Genomic DNA, 18976 nt, shown 5'->3' with positions numbered 1-18976 from the left:
AACAGATTATCATTCTGTGCTAGAAAGAAAAAGGGCTATCAAGCCATGAAAAGACACGGAGGAACCTTAAATAAATATTAATAAGGAAAAAAAGACAATCTTGAAATGGCTATATCCTCTATGATTCCAACTATATGATACTCTGGACAAAGCAAAACTATGGAGACACTGAAAGATCAGCGGTTGCCAGGGGTTGGTATGAGCAAGGAAGGGATGAACAGGCAAAGCACAGAAAATCAGGGGCCAGTGAAAACGCTCTGAATGATACTATAATGACAGATACATCTCATTCTACACTTGTCCAAACTCATACGATGTACAACACCAGAAGTGAGTGATCCTGATAATGGGTGAGATTATGCATGTATAAGCTAGCGGGTATATAGGAAATCTCTGTACCTCCCCTTTAATGTTGCTGTGAACCTAAAACTACTCTGAAAACAAAGTCTTTAAAAAATTTACTTGTAACACTATGCCTCAATTTTTAATATCATTGCCTTTTACATATACAAATTTAAGAATATATAATGCAATAGGTATTGTTTGCAGGTAAATAGGAAAGTGGTAAAAGAACACATGTACTAGAGAGGGGCACACAAGAATGGTCATATCTGGGTAAGGATATATAATTAGGAAATATAATTAGGGAACACTTCAATTACACATTCCTTAAAAAAAATGGAAGGGGGAAAGGTCTGCAGTCAATATGCAAAATGCTGACAACTAAATCAGAAATAAATGCCTGACTGTTTATTAGTGTGTTCAATTATTTTCTAGTCGTTTCTACATGAAAAAAAAATCTGGAATTATAACATTCCCAGAAGAAAATATGACCAAATGGGATGTAGGGTTAGGTAAGAAGTGTCAGGCTGCAGTAAGAACTGGAGAGAGTGGCAGGAAGCATATGCAGAAGGGTCAAAGAGTCGCGCCGAATCACCTGAAAAGAGGACAAGGTAGGACTGTCTGGGGAGACAGTACACTAAAGGCACTGTGTGAATGGAAACAATGGATGCTGTTTACTTGGTGATGTGTGACCCCAGAATTCAGTACTGTATATATCAGCTTACTAAGAACCAAAGAGAAAAGATGCTTGATTTGCTAGCATAAAACAAAACCTTAAACACAGAGGAAACCACTGAAATAGTGTTAAGAACAACAATCTTCAACTGGGATTTTGACAGCACACATGCAAAAATGGTTATAAAATACGTGCTTACCTATAAAAGTAAAAAATTATGCCTGCTCATAATATGACTTTTAAGAGTGAAGTCAGGAATTTATTTTATCTGGTACACCACAGTAATTTGCTGTAAAGCTTTATGAAACAGCTAAAATAATGTTACAGCCAGGAACCAATTGTTGCTAAAATGCATTCAGTTAAAATGGAAAATATAGGGAAATAAAACACTGTAATTGTCTCTCAACCCACATTATATATTATGTTGCTAAATTATATACTATTATATTCTCTACATTTTAATATGCTTTCCCATAGAGGAATTGATAACATAAGGAAATGATTCTCTGCTTTTATTTCTGAAGACCTAAAAAATATATCACACATATTTATAAACCAAACAGGGCCTCAGCCTCTTATTAGATCCCAAGGCTTATAAAATCTTTTTCACAAAACCACAACATGCAACAATGCATGAAAACCTAACACAAATGGTTTTCTGTTCTACTTCTTACTTTATTCACAACTGGGGAGTTACATATTTAAAGTGAACTATAATATGCAAGAAAAAAAAATCAAGATTTTCTTAATTTTAGAAAATCTTTTAATAGTATATTGTATAATTCATAAAAATATTGTCTTTGGCCTCGACAATATATTTTTTTAAACTTGTCCATCCACTGAATAGTTGGTGCAAGAAGAGATTTCTCCCCAAAGGGATGAAAGAATTCCATAGCCCTGATCCAAATTTAGCAGGATGCTGACAAACCATATAGTAGAAAGGAATACTACTTAAACAAAGGGCAAATGTCTCCTTTACTAGAGACCATGTGAGAATTTTTTAAATGTCATAAACTATTACAATTAATAAAATAGTAGAAAAACTTTGGCAAAGAAGCTTAGGTACCTCAAGAAAGTGAATAATTTTCCAAATAAGATGCATTTACCAAATATGAACAGAGAGACTTGAATCAAAAGAGACAGACCTTGGTGGACGTTTTAAAGGAACCACTTCCTGGGGTGCCTGGGTTGTTCAGTCAGCTAAGCATCTGGACTCTTGGTTCCGGCGTGGGTCATGATCTCATGGTTTCGGGAGTTCAAGCCCCACATCAGGTTCCATGCTGACAGTGGAGAGACTGCTTAAGATTCTCTGTCTCCTTCTCTCTCTGCCCCCTCCCCAACTCACGATCTCTCTCTTTCACAATAAATAAAACTTAAAAAAAAAAAAAACTTTAATGAAACCACTCCCTAATTCCTTCCAGGTTATGTTATCAGTTCAGATTTTCTATGAATACCTGAAAGCATGAAACAGGAAAGACAATAATGTGCTCACCCCCCTTTTAAAGTTCAGACTTTACTGAATTCACTCTGGGAAACTACTGTGCTTCTGAAATGTTTGCCAAAAGCAAGATTCAACCCATGTATTTCTTGCTGACTTCCAGAGTAGCCAGCAGGAACCCTCTCTTAGGAGACTTATGACAACGATCACCCCCTGACCTTCTCCTCACTGAGGGCACGCGTGTCTGACTGGTGTTGCCAGGATCTAGTGTAGCACTTGCTTATGACTCTGTGAATCTGTACCCTACAGAGAGAGAAGACTGGACTAACAAAACTGAGAAGGCAGGTCAAGGAAAACAAAGGCTGACCACAAAACATGGTGGTGGTGGTTTTTTTTTTTTTTTTTAAAGCAATCTCAAATAAGCACTGACCATATCTAAAAAATTATGTAATTTTATTATTGTAAAATAAAAGTACTTTACTAAAATAAAATAATATAAAAGCTGCTGCTTTCTGAGACACAGAAGGAAGACACGTTTTGTGTGCTTCTAAGTCCCTTTAATAAATTAATGCTTTACCTTAATTTCAAGGTAAATGGTACTAGCTCCTCAGAATTTTCTATAGGTAATCAACTGTTAATGTTCACAATTCTCCCCCATCTTTATAAAGACATCTCTCAATAGGTACAGATTCAAGTGCTAGTAAAAGGATCACTACCAAAATTTATTGCTGCTATTGGAGTTTCCTATAAGTAGAAGATCCCTCAAGCTGTAATAAATGATTTTTTTTAATATGAAGAAGGTAGAGTTTCAGGAGACAAAATTAAATTTTCCAGCAATTCATAAATTAATTTCCCTATCTTATTTCATCACCTATTCTTTTCACAGAGAACTTGTGAGGAAAAATTAAATAAGTGTGAAAGCATGTAACATTTGTTAAGTAGAGAAAATAGGTATATTCAAAGCATAGCCATTTTTCGATTATTCAGTATCATTCAAATATGTGAGAGCCTTATCTTGGGTCAGTGGTTCTTAATGATGGGTGTGGAGAGAAGCACCTGTGAAGCTATGGGCCCCTGCATATACCCAGGCTCTGCCTCCCAGTGGATCGTGTTCCATAGGTCTTAGGTAGTGCCCTGGAACTGGCAGCTTTAAAAGCTTCACAGGTGGTTCTGGGGTACCTGGGTGGCAGTTAAGCATCCGACTCTGGCTTGGGTCCTGATCTCATGGTTCATGAGTTGGAGCACAGAGCCTGTTTCTGTCTGCCTCTCTCTCTGCCCCTCCCTGACTGGTTCTCTCTCTCTCAAAATAAATAAACTTAAACAACAAGCTTCACAGCTGGTTCTGACACACAGTGCTGGTTGATGATGAGCTGTCACAGGTTCAAAGGCCCTGGGAGCTGGATAGATAATCTGAACTAGGGAAAGGGCAGTGGTGGGGACTATGACAAACCGGAAAAGACACCCCCTATCTGAAGAGGCAGTCTACTTAGCTCCAGCCCCTTGGGGACTTGTGGATGCAAGCCTCGTATTCCAGGGCTTCCATTTTGTTAAAGAGAAGAAATTCAGGTTCAGTTTAACGTAAAATCTCTTGGGTCCTAAATGTTTAAACACACCGATGATCACACTGAGGCCTTGGCAGTCAGTTTGTAATCTTTGGTTTGTAAGATCAACACCGTTGAATAATTTTTGCTTCTCAACGGGAATACTCAGAAGGGTATATAATACTGGGGTGGCAGTTTGAAAAAGCATGGCTACGGTATTTTGCGGCTCTTTCCAGAAGCAGTGGGGCCTATTTACCTGCCCCATGAGTCTGGCTGGCGACTTCTTTCGAGCAAGACAGAAGTGACACTGTCTAGTGTTCCAGAGCCAGGGCCTCAAGGGGCCTTGCAGCTTTCCATCCTCTTGGAACATCACTGCTGCCACATTGGCATGTGTGAGGCTGGCCACTGAGTAATGAAAGACTACATGGAGCAGAGGGCCCACCTGCTACATAGCACCGAGGCCCCAGTGCATGAATGAAGAGATCATCTCTCCAGCCCCAGTCGGCCAGGCTATCACATGACCACAGCTGCCTGAGTGGACCCAGCTCAACCCACCCAAAATGCAGAATCATGTCCAAAGAGTTACTGCTTTAGCCACTAAGCTTGGGGAGGCTGATTAAGCAGAAATGGAAAACTGCTACAGGCACCTTACTGAAGGTAGACTGCAACCGCCATAAAAATAACAAAGACTCGAAACAGGTGGCGTCAGTTTTGGGAGTGAATGGTAGGCAGGAGCAGGGAAAATTACGAAACAATGATTAAAGACTGGAGAAAGGGCAGCCTGTGGTGGCGAAGTAACTGATAGCATTTTGCCTCCGATAACTTGAAAGACAAAGAATGTGCCTAATGAACTCATTGAGGCGGCTAAGAAGACCCCAGAAGGAAGACCGAAAATACAACTTGGTTTCCTTAAACCGCTTATGATAAAGGCACAGAAAAAGAAGAAGAGCTAAAAAAGAAATTGTTCAGTTTGCAAGCGGAATGTGGCAGGGGGAAGGGCAACGGGGAGAAATAGAGAGTCCAGGATTTGGTGAGTTAGAAATAAACCTGTCTCTCATGCTCCAAGTTTTCAAAGTTATAGATAACCAACATGACTGTGTGCGTGGGAGGAGGGAAGGAGAGGTAATACTTGAGAAAAACGGAATATATATTTACACAGACATGCACATGTGTGAGCAGACATGTTTTTCTATCAGTTATTTAAAATACTGTTTTTCATCAAAATAAATATAAATATACTACGTATAGATTCTAAGTTGGCATTACTTTTTAAGACACAATGTAAGAGACTGCAAAGATATTTGATTCTCGGGACTAGTGGTTAGGGATACATCCCTAAATCGTCTGGGACAGGCATTTATTTCCTTCTACCACTTTAGGAGTACCTTGGTGGAAAAAGTGAAGCTTCAGGGAGATGAGCCCCCCACCCCCGCCCAGGTGAGCCTCACTTCACATGGTTTAGAAACCTGGCATCCATGAGAAGTCCCAACAAGATGAGGAGCGTGACGAGCTGCTGTGGAATTACAACTGTGCCACAAGGGTGATCCCGACTCTCACACATCCACTTCTCAAAAGACTAAAGCAAATGGCAGGAAAATTGAAGAACACAGACCTCTGTAATTAAAACAGATGACCTGGAATCCATGTGCTGAGAGTGCTCCCGTACAGGTAGAGGCAGTTGGGCTGTTACCTGGAGCATACTTGCTCTCAATGTACATAATACTAAACCACACTCGATTAAATTTTCCTGACTCATGACAAAGGGCATAAGGTATTGAGGATGAGCTCAACAAGCTAGATAAGATTATAGCCCCAAAGCAGGAAGCAGCGACAGCAGTCTGAGATCATTTATTCTGATGGCAAAGTACACTAAAAATATCAGTTGGTATTAAGGGCATCATATTTTGCCATAATGGTTTCATTCATTCAACTGAAATAACTGACCATGTGCCTATGGGCCTTGTTATGTGCCAGGGATTAAGAATCTTAATCTGGCCCTCAGTGTAGTTACAAGCGGGTAGAAATGGTAGTCATACTAGGCTAGGGATATGGAATACTACTACGCTTATGTAAGTAACCAAGCTCTGAAGGAGCTTAAAATAAACCATAGTTTGATCATTCATCAAGGAAAGGTTTTTGCTCAGAACAATCTATTTAAGACAGGAAAACGGGCAATTTATTTTAGACAGACTTCTATTCCAAATGTCTAAAACAAAACAGTCTTGAATTTTAAGCAAACTCTCAGCTCTGGAATGATCCCAACGCCAAAGTTGTACTGAACATATCATATGCAATATTTCATGATACCTCCTATAAATATAAAGCAGAACATAAAATAAATTACATATATAAACAGAGACTAAAAATTCATATGTTAGTACTTATGAGTAATAAAACTTGAAATAGTTATGTTTTCCCTGGGGCAAAGTTTCTTCATTTTATCCATTAAAAGTTCAAGGCAATTTGAGAAAAATTTATATCCAACCATTCTGTATACATCTAAATTACCCTCAATGTTGTATATAACTGAAGCACTTCTAACAAAGACTAGAAAAATAACTGAAGCCTAAGTTGAATTTTTTAATTGCAAAAGAAATTATTTTTCTTCCAGTTAACAGAATACGTTAGTTTCATTAAACTATAAAAAAGAAGCACAACTTTCATACCATGAATTTGATATTCTTTCAACCTAAATGATAAAATAGGGACAAAAATGTTTAAGTCCCTGGAAACAGGTTCCCATAAAACTGCCTTCTTGGAAAACAACTGCAGGCACTGAAGAATATTTTTAATTCATTTAGAAATCATACAATAGCTCATCTGAATGTATTCCATGAAGTAAAATATACTCTCGATTAGCTGAAAACTTAATATACTCTAATAAACTTTGAATAATTTTAAAGCAATTTCTGATCTTTTCATTAACTTTCCAAACTTTTCCTTACATTACATTACAAAAAAGAACATGGTTCTCTCCAACCCCTACTTCTGTTTATAAAGGACAATTCAATTTACAGAAGTTGATGTTGTGCTCATTTCTTTTCTGCCAGACATTAAAGAACATTTCTTTTGGAAGAATTTGAAGGTTTTAAGCATCAAGTGTAAACTACCATTTACAAATATTCTCTAGAAGTTCCAATATCAAAATGTGCCACATAAAACCCCACTGAGATTTACAGTTTGAACAGCTACTTTGGCATTTGACTTCATCGATCACATCCCATGTTGCAAAGCTGCTGCTATCACTGCACATCCCTCCAGGGTCCTATGGTGGGAAATTCCAGTGAGGACCCGTCTCCTCCTTTTCCCTCACCCTGACTGGCTGCCTAACTACCAGACTGGGCTCTGCACCCCTGAGGGCAGGCAGCCTCACTCCTGACCCTGAACCCTTGGGCTTTCATCATGATCCCATTTCAGGTAGCTTCAGGTAGTAAAAATAGGAAAGCTTTTGGAGCTGTAGTCCTGGGCTCTAAATCCTGGCTTACAGCCCAAGAACTATACAGCCTGGACCAGTTAGATAACCGCTGTATAACAGATACACAGCGACCAATCTTAGATAGCTATTAAAATGGACCGTCACATTTTTAACTACATTATGCAATCGGAGACAAGAACCTAAGGTTAAGTATTCCAAATTCTTAGATGAGAAAAACAGACTCAAAAAATTAAATAATTTTCCCATAGCCCACACAGTTAACTAGGAATCAAATTCCTGATTCATTCATTCAGGATATTGAGTGAATGTTCCATACGGAATGGCCACAGATCTGTAAACATAACAGATAATCTCTTCCCTCATGGAATTTACATTCTATTAAGGAGACAAGAACTTAATAAATTGACAACAATTACCTGTCACCTAGAGAAATACAATGGTGGGTGAGTATGGGAGACTAACTCTGTGTGCGTCTGTGTGTGTGCACGCGCATACATGGACGTGCATATGTGTGTGTATGTGCATGTGGTGACAGGACGCCAAGGAGTTCAGAGTGTGTCTGGGGAAGGCCTTTCATGAAGAGGTTAGCTGTTCAGCCACCACGTGAGAGAAGGCATTTCCATAAAGGAAGAACATTCTAGCAAAAAAGAACAAATGTATACTTAGGGTGGCACAGACAAGGCTCTGTAAACCACCTCCTGGTCATCTCTCCAGGCTTATTTTCTTGCCCAACTGCCCAGCTCAACCTCTGTGCTCTGTCATCCATTCAGAACCACTTTCCATCCTTAAAACTGCCTGCCTACTCTTGCCCCGGGCCTGTGTGTAAACGTCTTGGTATGTCTACTTATACTCAGAAAACATACAAGATTATTCTGCTTTTATATTACAGTGCACATTTTCCGTACTTGTATGAGCTTCATGATTATGCAAAAATGGCAAGATAATATTCCACTAAATGTCATTCCATAACTTACCATCTTATTATTCACTTATTTTTCTAATACCTAACCTAGCATTTTCCAAGTATGGAAGTATCCAGGCTGTAGGTTCCAAAATGGGACACTGGTGCAGGTTTTTAATCTTAGCCCAGTGGAGTGGTCAGTACTGTATGTATAGTAATAAGCCTCATGAACAGTAGACAGACACAAAAATTACCTTTTGGGCTTTGAATTCTTAATAAACTGCCAGACTAAATTACATTTCAGTAACTATTCTGAACTAGGAATAATGGGAGATAGGAGGAAGAGGAACTAATCATGATGAAGCTCTTAATAACAAAGGCATCTAATATTTAATAAAGGAACATCATCAGAAACCATACCTGCATTGTAGCAGAAGATATATGAATATGAAATATCTGGCCAAGATATTGTCATTCTTAAATCAATAAGCTGTTATTTAAGTGAATTTCAGGTTTTGTAGAGATATAAAATTCACATATCTGAGAGAGAAGCACCACAAAGATGGATGTAAAGACCCCAGACGGAATGGACTGCTCTTTAGTAAGACTTGCTAAATTTGCAGTTAGAAAACATCTTTGACATTTGTATCGTTTTTTATGTACAGAAACAATACAATAATCACTCTTGAAGTCCTTGAGGTCAAGCAGCTATAACTTTTCAATATCCCTAGTACCTATGTGGCAAATGATACACATTCAATAGGTATTTATTTTATGAAAAAATAAATCACTCAAATCTATTTCTTTAAAAATTTTAAGTTTTTTTGTACATGCCTTATTTATTTTTGAGAGAGAGAGACAGAGCATGAGCAGGGGAGGGGCAGAGAGAGAGGGGGACACAGAATCTGAAGCAGGCTCCAGGCTCCGAGCGGTCAGCACAGAGCCCGATGTGGAGCTCGAATTCACAAACCACGAGATCATGACCTGAGCCGGTCAGACGCTTAACCAACTGAGCCACCCAGGCACCCCAAAAGTTTTAAGTTTTAAGATTAAAATGTATACATGCCATGGAAAACAAAATATGCTTAAAAGGCTTTTCTGACTGACATGGAAATAAGTCCAAATTTTATTATTAAATTTTAAATGGCAAGTTGCAGGCAGACAATGAGTAATTTTTTAAAAAACTGAAAAACCTCTGAAAGAATATACACCAAATAGTGGCTCCTTTGGCTTTGATGGTGGGTTTTTTGGTTTTGTGTTGTTATTGTTGTTGGTGGTAGTGGTAATCAATAGAGAACTTTTTGGTCTATATAATTCTGTATTATCTCATATATACATATGTATTTGTATGTATATACATATATACCACATATAAAGATACACACATACTTTTAAAACACGTACTCTGTAAAAGATAAATTAAATGAATTTTAAAACTACCTGAGTAATCTAAATGAAAATAAATTAGTTCACAAAACCAAAAGCACAAAAATAAAAAGTGTTTAGTATGAAATCCTCACATTTCCCTTCTCATAGAACTATAAAGCTTCAATTGTATGTTTCAATAAATTACTATTTGAGTACCCAATCATATATGGGATGCTGAAAAAGAAAAAGAGTTCTCTCTATTCCACCAGTCCTTAATTTTTACACTTTGTTACCGTCTTTCCATTTATTGGGCAACAATATCTTTACTCCAGGGGAACCCCACCCCTGGCTTCCAAAGGAAATCTTCCATTAGAAAATGGTCAAGTGTTGGGGTGCCTGGGTGGCTCTGTCAGTTAAGTGTCCAAATTCCACTCAGATCATGATCTCACCACTCGTGAGTTCGAGTCCTGAGTCGGGCTCTGTGCCAACAGCTCAGGGCCTGGAGCCTGCTTCGTATTCTGTGTCTCCCTCTCCTCTGCTGGCACTCACTCGCTCTCTCTCAAAAATAAATACACGTTAAATTTTTTTTTTTAAGTAGTCAAGTGTTGAAGCCCAAAGGAAAACAGAAATTTAGGGAGATGTTCTATTTTCTAATGATTGAAAGGAAAATATCGACTTCTAGCAGATTTCAATGCTTGCCCTCTCCATGTAATGTTACCCAATCTTATTTTAGAATACGCTTTCCAAATTACTCTTGTGCTTGAGAAAATATATTTTTATACAGAGCCAGATACTGATTGAAAAATAAGGCCATGAAATTAAGACAAACTTTTCACTGCACTAGATTTGATCATAGTAATTTGCAAATTTAAGTGTTCTAAATAATACAGAGTGGAAAATAGGTACCGGTATAGAAGCCCAAGATTTCTACCAATTATGAGCACTTTTTATACTTCTCTGATAGCTAGTTTCTTTATGTTTTAAATGAAGGTATATTTTCTGAAATCTTTTCAAATGCCAAAAACTTCATGTTCTGTTTTATATACTTCTATCTTAAATGTACCTGAGGAACTGTTTATCTACTGAGAGGAGGCCAGTGATAATTTGTTAACTATATGAAGTTTCACAGTCCACTACAAGCTTTACATATCTGTCTACTCTTCTGGTAAGTATTATCCCCATTTCTTATATGGGAATCCAAGAGTGAAAACAGTTGTATCTTTTGTTCAGGCTCAGAGAGCTGGGTCAAATTTTAAACTCAAATATTTTGGATTTCACAAATCTGTGCTGATGCTTTCCACTTGGTACTACTTTGTAAATTATACATTCAGATCTAATTTATCTCCATTTCATTTTATACATCAGGCTTAAAGGCAGGTACACCTGCACAGACTAGCTGAAAACTCTAGTTTATAAAAATTTACATTTCAAGGTAGAAATTATTCACGGATTATTTACATTAGATAATATTTTTCTTTAGAATAAGATTCATTTAAAATTAAAGTTCTTGGGGCGCCTGGGTGGCTCAGTCGGTTGAGCATCCGACTTCAGCTCAGGTCACGATCTCACAGACTGTGAGTTCGAGCCCCGCGTCGGGCTCTGGGCTGATGGCTCAGAGCCTGGAGCCTGCTTCCGATTCTGTGTCTCCCTCTCTCTCTGCCCCTCCCCCGTTCATGCTCTGTCTCTCTCTGTCTCAAAAATAAATAAATGTTAAAAAAAAAAAAAATTTAAAGTTCTTCTGGGGCACCTGGGTGGCTTAGTCAGTTAAGCATCAGATTCTTGATGCTGGCTCAGGTTGAGATCTCACAGTTTAGTTTGTGGGACTCTACAATGACAGTGTGGAGGGAGCCTGCTTGGAATTCTCTCTCTCCCTCGCTCTCTGCCCCTCCCCCCACTTGCACGTTCTTTCTCAAAATAAACTTTAAAAAAATAAAAAAGTAAAATTAAAGTTATTCTGAGTAAACCTTAAGTGTGACATATGAAACTTAAGTTCACAAAAGAGGAATAAGAACGCATTTATTAAATGAAGTATATTAATATTTAATAGTCGAATTTTTGGTTTTGGCCAAAGACCCTTTCAAGGCTCCCAGAGCCTTGTTTTGTTTCTGTTTGTCTGTCTGTATGGTGATGGGGAGACAAGCTTCTGCACACAAAAAGGCAAACAGAAATTATTTCAGGTCTCCTGCAATAAGCATAAGTATCATGCTAGCGTAATGTTCTGTTAATTTCAGGGAATTGTTTTTGAACACTTATGATCTACCATCTCATCTAGAAATTCAAATTCAAACTAATATACATAGATCTTGATGAATTTTTTGGAAGGAAAATGATAAAATGATTTTAAAACATAATATCAAAGCATAAGAAAACATAATAAAAAAGGAGGAAATGTACTTAGGGGCATACTTTCAGTAATGATGAAAGTCTATGTGATGTTTTTCATTTACATTCACAATTTATTTGTGATATTTGCTTCTCAGAATGTTACCTGAAGGAAAATACTATAATCAAATTTAACTGACTTAAAATAACCAGAAATAAAAGCATATATTTAGTAGAATTTCCTAAGCTTATAAACTATAATGCATGTGAGGAATTAAACCGTTCCAAATTCATGTACTGGAGTTTTTAGCTAGTTATTTCAGCATACAAGGTCAGTGGACTGATAAATTTTCAAACATTCAAATATACAGAAATTTTTTAGGGGCACCTAGGTGGCTAAGTAAGTTAAGCGTCTCACTTCAGCTCAGGTCATGATCTCATGGTTCAGTTCGTGGGTTCAAGCCCTGCATCGGGCTCTGTGCTGACAGCTCAGAGCCTGGAGCCTGCTTCAGATTCTGTCTCCCTCTCTTCCTGCCCCTCCCCCACTCATGCTGTCTCTCTCTCTCTCCCTCAGAAATAAACATTAAAAAAATTTTTTTAAAGATAGTAATGTTTTAGAAATGTTTTCTGCTCCTATAATATTCGAAACCCAAAATGGACTCATTTTGCTTAAAGAAAACTTAGTAGATAGAAATGACAAGTCATGGCAATGACAATTTGACATGCAATATGCCTCTGTACAGAAAGATACACTATTCTCTCCAAAAGTCTGTATGAATTGCATTATATATAGCCATCATCTTTCTGCAATTATCAAGAGTAAAAATACCTTGCAAATCTTTCACCAATACACATGTGCAGCACACACACCACACATACACACCCCTTTCTCATATATTCACAAACTGGGACTAGGAAAGGGGGAATAGGTGCAAGATAATAGTGCCCATCAACCTCCAGAACCACATCAATTATTTTTACAGATACATTCATAGCAGAGGTGCAAAGACTTCATTCACTTCTCCCAGGCAAAGGATTATATTTCTGGGAGTTACTAAATGTAACAAAATTCCATCACTACAAAATGCTGATCAGTTCCTGAACTAGTCTGAACTGGGGTTTACCTACAACAAGAGGAATCAGCCTCTTTCTAGCAAAGTTTGAATGCTCTGTATTGAGAAAAATTGAGAGAGCTTTGGATTTATAAAGCACTTCACAGATGCGTGGTCTCTACTGGAAAGTTAGAGGTCTCTAAAGGCAAGTTCCTGCTTCATACTCAAAGGGCAGGCAGCAGGGCACCTGTATGTGCACCTGCAGACACAACAGTTGTCCAACAGAAGCCCAGTACCTCCAGCAGCTCTCGCTGGCCTTGACACTATTTGCCAACTCCCAGGCTTTCCAACTTTCAAATAATAATCTCTGTAAGAATAGTAAGAGAGATCCAGCACTATCCTAATGGGACATGCATTCTAGAAGGGAGGTATAGTTCAATAGGTTATAGAAAATTATAAAACAGTAACAGTAGTAATAATTGCAATATTAATAATGTACATATTTGGTAAAGAACTATGAAAAGCCATATGAATACACAGAAGGAAAATTTAAGGTCACAAAGTTTGGAATGCCTTCTTCACGGAGAAATGTTTAAGCTAAGCCCTGCAGTACTAACAGGCAGGACAGACTCATGAGGCAAGGCAGTTGTGGTGGTTGGGAGGTATGCAAAGAGAACTGCCCTGGAGATAGAAAACTGCCCACAGAAGAGAGTACATACTGTTGGAAAACTTGGAAGAAATTCAGCACATAAGAACTAGGTTGAACTAAGTATCCTGACTGATAAGCTCCTAAATATTGACATTTAGGATTTTTCAAATACTAAACTTAACGAATGTTAAACTAAGACCATTTGTTATGATACAAAATAACTGTTAAAATTTTTTTTTAATTTCTTGAACTTCAGGATATGTGATCTATAAAACACAAAATAGGTATATATCTCAGTGTTGGAATCTGACAGTTGACAGTCCCAGGAAGATACGAATTTAAGTTGCAGGTTTTAGTCTAAGAAAACGTAATACCAAGTGGTTAAAAAAAAAAAAAGTATGTATCTTAATTAACTAATGGCTACCATTTGCATAGAGTTAACACTTACATAAGTGCCAAGTACTGTGGTAAGGACTCTGTGCGCATATTATTTATTTGGTCCTCACAAATTCCCAGTGAATTAAATAGATTATCACAAGTGGAGAAAACTGAGGCTTATAGAAATTAAGAACTTTCCCAAGGGCATAATACTAGCAATTATCCAGAATCAGAATACAAATGTAAGTCGATATGATTTCAATTCCCACCAGTACACCATACCAACAGTCATAGGTACCTGTTAGGAAGATGGTACCTAGAACACAAGACAAATATGCCTACAAACAACAACAAAAACCCCATTACGTGTAGAATCCACTTGATTATATTTTCTTCAACTAAACAAAGTCTTAAAATCAGAGGCTGTGGCCATAAACTGCATGGTCCTAAAAATATATCTCTTTTCACATCATTTCCCATATTAAAATTATTTTATCATGTCTCCCAAACATATAATTAGTTTTGATTGAATGGTTTACTTTTGTGAAATTGTATTGATCCATTCATTAAACAGCTTATTCTTCAAAGAAAACAGTGTTAACGTCCGCATATATTACTACTGATAGACAGGATTTCACTAGACTTTCCAAGTACGCCAATACATTTTTTTCACAGTGCTAGAATATGATTTGCAAGCATATGCACATAATGAATCTAAATGAATGTAAATCACTCAAATCTATCAAGTGGTCCCACTTCGTTAGAATACATTCTTCTAAAAAAAATTAGTTCGCCATTCCATTTTTACATTAGTTAGCAGTTCTTTTAACTATTTTAGAATTTACTGGATTATAAAATGCTACACTCATTTTTATAAAAATTCAAGTATCCTTGCCCCATCACTATTTGCTAGTGGAATAGTGTTCAATCTAGAATGTTAGCACAAATATTAGAGTCTTTTCTTCTAGGTAATTTATATTAGCAAATGGATGTAAAGAGAATTCCAACAAACTGGTGACAGGCCCTCAGGAACACCTTCCTGGAAATTAAAACGGAACAATTTTTATATTAAAAAAACAAAAAAACAAAACCTTGACAATCCTCCCTCCCACCGCCCTCCTTCTGCTATTGTGTGGTAGCAGGAGGAAACCCGACATGTGGCCAAATTAATATCCTTAAAAAATTAAAAGGTTCCTTTATTACCTGTCACATATGAACTAGCAGGGACCCAACACCTGCAAGTAACTGTTTTTTATTTTGTTTTTTAAGTTTTAATCTGAACGTGGAAAAGGTGGGGGACAGGGAGTGGCGTGGTACAGATGGGCCAAACCAGGCCTTAATGAATTAGAGTAAATAATCAAAATCATTAATTCTACTAATCACTGCCAGTTATCAGGTAGTTATAAGGACATAAGTTGGATTTCCATCCTCCACTTCAGAGGTAGTTTCTGAAAACCCAGAGAATTTATTTGTAGGACTTGTAGAAAAGTTTTGTCTTGCCTCTCCCACTAAGGCTTATACTCCAGGAAGGCAGAGATCATACCTTATTTCTTCATCTTCCACAGCATCAAACTCAGTAATTACAGACAGTTGAAATAACCAAATCACCCACAAAAACTTTACAATTCAAAAGAGAGTATTTTTTTTTTAATTCTTTTTAACATTTATTATTGAGAGACAGAGCATGATCATGGGAGGGGCAGAGAGAGGAGGAGACAGAATACGAAGCAGGCTCCAGGCTCTGAGCTGTCAGCACAGAACCCAATGTGGGGCTTGAGCTTCCGCGAGATCATGACCTGAGTTGAAGTCAGATGCTTAGCCGACAGAGCCACCCAGGCACCCCAAAAGAGAGTCTTTTTTTTAAATGTTATGCGGTATGTTTACTTATAAAATGTAGCTGCTTAATTTAATTTTCTGTTTATAAAAACAACAGACTGACTACAGGAAACAGAATAAAAGCGTTAAGAAAAATGAAATAACTCATAATATCACCATCCAGAGAAATAGTGTATTTCATCTATGAATCTATTTCATCTGTAAGTATGTCTGAGAACGTATATTTTTGCATATATGGATATATGAAAAGATCATGCTGAATATGTTGTTTTATACCATTTTTAATTCAATATTTTCCTAGGTCTTCAAAGTTATTAGAAAATATTTAAATATTTATAGTTAGAAAGCCCCATATAATAGGAATATAGCAAACTTTGTTTCATAATTCACCTCTTAGTTGTCATTTTAAACCTAGGTCCTATTAACTCTGTGATGAATCTTTGTAAATATCCACATTCCTCATTATTCTCTCAGGACAGTTTCCTGGAAGTAGAGAAACTGGACCAAAGGGCAAAGGAATAAAGCTACTAACATCCTGCCAAACTGTCCTCCAGAAAAGGCCCTTCATCCCTCTCCCATGCTCTTGTTAGAAGCATACATGTATCTCTTATTTAAAAAAAACAAACAAAAAAAAAACCCATAACTTTTTTAAAGTTTATTTACTTATTCTTGAGAGAAAGAGAGAAAGTGTGAGTGGGGGAGAGGCAGCGCCACACTGGCAGCGTGGAGCCCAAGGTGGGGCTCGAACCCACGAACCATGAGATCATGACCTGAGCTGAAGTCTGACGCTCAGCGCCACTGAGCCACCTGGGTGACCCCAAAAAACAGAACTTATTTTAAAATGTGTCAATATAGAAAGCAAGCAATAAATATTATTGTCTTAATTTCTATTTCTTTGATATTTTAAGTAAGGTAAAACATCTTATCCCAGGACTATCCTTTTCTCTTCTTTCTCTACAAAAATCCTTCCTATGTGTCCTTATCATGAACCATGAACTATTCAGAACCTGATTTCAGAAACCCATGAGTTTCTGCCTTCAGGAAGAGCTATACACTCCCAAGTATTTAGCCACTAGACTTGGGCCATATCTTTGTTGCCACAATTTTGTTTTTGTCAAAACTTTTAAACCTAGACTTCATCATTTCTTGATGGAACTTTTCTATAGTTATAATACGTATATTCTAAATTTTATTTTTATTTTCCACAGACTTACCTACAAAATTATCCTTAATTAAGTCAAGAAGTCACTTTCTAGGTTAGTATTTTGTGACTTGAGAACATTATATAATAAGATACTGAAAACTGGAAACATATTACTAAAATTGAAATATAACCACATTTTTATTTAAATGTTATGTAAAAATGTGATTTTACATGATGTTTATTTGATTTTTTAAATTTTATTTGATTACATGATTTTATTTAACTACCTAGGTGGTCCTCTTAACTATCATGTCTTACATAAGTTCACGGTAAAACATCCCAAGGAAAGTAATCTACTTAGTCCTAAATGCTGCTTTTTTTAAATTGAGGTATAATTGATATACAACCTCATATTTGTTTCAGGTGTACAACATAACAATTCGATATTTGTATACACTGTGAAATGATTATCACGTAAGTCTAGTTAATATCCATCACCTTACACAGTTACAAAATGTTTCCTATGATGAGAACTTTTAAGATCTGTTCTCTTAACAACTTTCAAATATGCAATACAGTATTATGAACTACAGTCACCATGCTGTACATTCCATCCCATGACTTATTTTTTTTAACTGGATGTTTGTCCCTTTTAACCCCCTTGTACCCATTTCTCCCACCCCACATCCCCTAAATCCTGTTTTTACCAGTGCTTTTCCTCAGGACTTTAGGTAAAACATACTTTGCCTTTACTAAAAGTCCCCCTGTACATAATGGAGGGTTTAAGAATGCCCCTATCATCACAAGAGAATGAGGTTATGAGTCCAAATGACATGTGTCTCTAAAGTCCTTTAAATTATCCTATATTTAAAAAAAAAAAAAAACCTCTACATAAGTTCCTAAAACTACCATTATATATAATGTTTTCTAAACAAAACAACAACAAAAACCATTAAGTAAAAGTCACATCAATACTTAGGTACTTTTATTTTTTATTTTTTATTTATTTTGAAAGAGATAGAATACAAGCAGGGGAGAAACTGAGAGAGAGAGAGAGAGAGAGAGAGAGAGAGAGAGAGAGAGAGAGAATATCCCAAGTAGGCTGAGCAGAGCCTGATGCGGGGCTCGAACTCACGAACTGTGAGATCATAACCTGAGCTGAAATCATGAGCTGGATGCTCAACCAACTGAGCCACCCAGGCACCCCAAAATATAGGTACTTCTAAAGGGCTATCTCATTTTTAATGTAAAAGAAAACCATCTTTTTAATGTTGATTTATTTTGAGAGAGTACAAGTGGGGGAGGGTCAGAGAGAGGAGGGACAGTGAGAATCCCAAGCAGACTCCGTGTGTCAGCACAGAGCTCAGTGTGGGTCTCGTACTCACAAACCCGGGAGATCATGACCTGAGACAAAATCAAGATCAGATGCTTAACCGACTGAACCGCCCAGGCATCCTGAAGAAAACTCTTTAAATGACAACCTATATTCATTCATTTCTCAATCGATAGACTGTCATTCAACAATACATCTGAAATTTTAGAAAAGTATGCTAATAATCATATATGTATGAATTTCCTGTTATTATGAAATACTAAGTAGTAACTAAATCGCTTTCTGAACTAAGCTCATCTCAGACCAGCTGCTACTTCTTGCCCATACTATTCCAAATCAGGTCACCTGTACTTCCAATAAATGAAACAGTGCTTAAATTATCTATTAAAAAAGTTTTAAATAAAAGTCTACTCTCAAAATGAGGAATAGACACAGAAGGCTCCAAGAAACCAGACCAACCTCCAAAAGATAACAAATGAGCTTGTCTCAAATCCTCAGTTCATAGCATATTCCCCATTAATTGAGCAATAACAGGAGTTTATGGGTTTTAAATTTATAGA

The 18976-nt window shown here is 37.1% G+C and overlaps 1 protein-coding gene across 2 annotated transcripts in view; it reads right to left on the bottom strand.

Annotated features, from left to right (window-relative positions):
- NR3C2 (nuclear receptor subfamily 3 group C member 2) overlaps positions 1 to 18976 on the bottom strand; it is a 348657-nt gene that overhangs the window by 297460 nt on the left and 32221 nt on the right. The window lies entirely within an intron of this gene.

Source organism: Felis catus, chromosome B1 (genome assembly GCF_018350175.1).
Source record: "Felis catus isolate Fca126 chromosome B1, F.catus_Fca126_mat1.0, whole genome shotgun sequence".
NCBI classification, from domain to species: Eukaryota; Metazoa; Chordata; class Mammalia; order Carnivora; family Felidae; genus Felis; species Felis catus.
This window is presented reverse-complemented; position numbering and strand designations above follow the sequence as displayed.